The 2715-nt window shown below is 44.8% G+C and overlaps 1 non-coding gene across 1 annotated transcript; it reads right to left on the bottom strand.

Annotated features, from left to right (window-relative positions):
• Window positions 1-1350: 1350 nt before the first annotated feature.
• TRNAA-UGC (transfer RNA alanine (anticodon UGC)) lies at window positions 1351-1423 on the bottom strand. Its single transcript has one exon. It is a non-coding gene; the product is annotated as a tRNA-Ala (tRNA).
• Window positions 1424-2715: the final 1292 nt, after the last annotated feature.

Below are 2715 nucleotides of genomic sequence, written 5' to 3'. Positions count from 1 at the left end.
GTACTTACATCTCCTTGTTTCCTCGTCTTCAAAATGGGAATAGTGATCATACCTACCTCGCAGTTATGAGGCTTAGAAAAGAGCTAACATACGCAGAGCCCTTCGAACAGTGTCCGCCACGTGGTATATATTCAATAAATGCTAACTCTGCTAACTCTTGCTATCATCGTAAGCTATTACGCAATTTTTTTCAGGTCTTCTACTTCATTTCCTGCTTCTGTGTTAAATTTCCCATGAATTTTTTCCCCTGTGTTTTATTCCTTTCTTCAACCCAGATCAAAGCACTCATTTGTAAAAAGCGAGGAGGGAAGGTAGAAGGGTACTGACATTTCTGACTCCTTATTTTGTGCCAGACATTTTATTAGCTGCATTCATTATTCTGCATAATTCTCAATCCAAAAAGCCGTGAATTATTATCTCCCTTTCACAGACAAAGAAGTTGCAGGTCACATAAGATAAATGACCAAGATCACACAACTAATAAAAGCCGTATCCAGCAACCGAATCCCAGCCGCTGTCACCGAAGCCCAGTCTTGTCTGTTCTTCCAGGGTCCCTCCCATGATGGGACTGGTCTGGCCAGCCCTCCTCTTTTAGAAGCAGAAGGAAACGTGGCAGAATGGGAAAGGGTATTTGTTCATTTAAGCCATTAAAGCCATTGTTTCTTCCATTTGGGTTTATGGCCATTGTGCCAAATTTTAGAAGGACAAGAATTACGTTCCTTCTCAGTGTCGAATAAATGTGACGAGTTTACCATGAAATGGTTGAGTGAAAATGCGTGAACTGTCCAGCATGCTATAGTCCATGGAGTGATCCTGTTGAAACTCAGGAAGCAGTTTTGTTCTCTTGGGAAATGGATATCTTTGGAAAGATAAGATTTGCTTTACAGAAAGGGGCCGCCTTTCCTTGGATGCCTCAGGTGCCTTTGGTGCTGCTGGCCGGTCCGCCCGGCTCTGTCTCCCACCTTCCCGGGGCCACATCTCTCTGACCTCTTCTCCCAGTTGCTTTGGCTGGCATTTCTCCTTCCTTAGGATATAGAAAATACTTCTGAATCTTAACATTTTTAAGATGGAATCAAAAATCAAATGTTCAGGGCACCCTTCCTGCCCCTGCCCCAGGCGACTTGCTCTCCCATCTAGACAGAGGAAGCACAAAACTTACTCACTCTCAAGAGGAGCCCCTGCCAGGACAGAGGTGTCTCTTGTCTCTACTGTCAACACACACGGGGTTTTCAAAGCCCAGATGCTCTCGTTGCAGGAAACACTGCAATATATCAGAATTTCCCAGAGAAAACCAGAGCACACCACCATACTCACATCCTTTATTTATGTATTTATTTGTTTTGCTTTTACTGGGGGTACTGGGGATTCAACCCAGGACCTTGCACATGCAAGGCACACGCTCTACCACTGAGCTACACCCGCCCCTCCTCACATCCTTTAGCCTCAGATTTGTCACTAGTGCATGTGCCAGGCCCTGACTCTGTGATACTCAAATCTTAGATCTCTTTCCCAATGAGTCAAGGGGTCCTCTGGGAGGGTCCTGATGTGCTCTGCCTGTCCCTTTATTGCAAAAACATCTCCAGCATCGCCCGCTCCCTCCCCACCCCTCACAGTTATCCTTCTGCTCATCATTTCCAAACCTTTCAGTGGAAGAGGGCAGTAGAGATTTCCAGAAAGTAATTTACCATTCAGTTTGGCTCTAAATTTCCTAAGAGCTGGAGCAGAGGTGAATTTGATGGTTTTAATCATCTGATACAGGGAGGACTCATAGTGGACGTAAGGAAAGACCAGCGTCCTCCTCTTCCTATCCTCTGAGTGCAATGTAGTGCCTGGACCCTTAAATAACAGAATGTGAAGGGAAAGAAGTAACATTTATTGAGACTATGTTAGGCATTTGATATATAAGATTTCATTTAAGTTTCTCAAAAATCCAATAAGTTACACTACTTTCTTCTATAGGGTAAAAAATGGATACACTGACAGGCTAAGTAACGGGCCTAAGGTCACACAGCTGGTTAGAGATGGAGCTACGATTCATATCCAAAGTGCTCTTTCCTCTCCATCAATGAACAGTGTCTTCCAGGCTAGTTTCATAGTAGCTGAACAGACGTGCTCCATTTTCATATTGACCTCAATAAAAAACCAAGGACCTCAGAATTCGATCTTCATTTATTTATTCTGCAATGACTCATTGAATGCCTATTATTTTCCAGGCATTTCTAGAGAAGGCAAATTAATACAGCCCGGGCATTCACATTGCTTATGCATCTCAAAAGCTATCTAGCTAATGTGGTAGAGTTTGAGAAGCCCATTATACGTGTGGCTCACACTCACACAAACACAGCCCCTTCCTTCTGATGCTCTAACTTACAGCAGTGCTCAGCGCCGGTGCTCAGATCACGTCCCTCCCCTCCCCCCACCCTGTACATGGGCACCAGTTCTGGGCGGCCTCCCTCTGCTGATCAGGACTCTGCTTTCTTAAGTCCCTTGGGCTATGCTTCCTGGACCCCACCTGCCCGAGCCCCACTGCTCCCTGACCTTATTCTTCATTCTCTCCTCTTTCTTTTCCAGCCCTTGTCTCCAGAGCCTCATTCCCAGAATACAATGATGCAGTGGCGCACAGAGGAGGAAGGAAGGAGAAAGGGACCATTAAGACATTTATTTGAATATATACATTCTGGTAGCGTCGACTGAAAATTAAACTCATTCATTCAT

This window comes from Vicugna pacos, chromosome 30, assembly GCF_048564905.1.
Source record: "Vicugna pacos chromosome 30, VicPac4, whole genome shotgun sequence".
Lineage (NCBI taxonomy): Eukaryota > Metazoa > Chordata > Mammalia > Artiodactyla > Camelidae > Vicugna > Vicugna pacos.
This window is presented reverse-complemented; position numbering and strand designations above follow the sequence as displayed.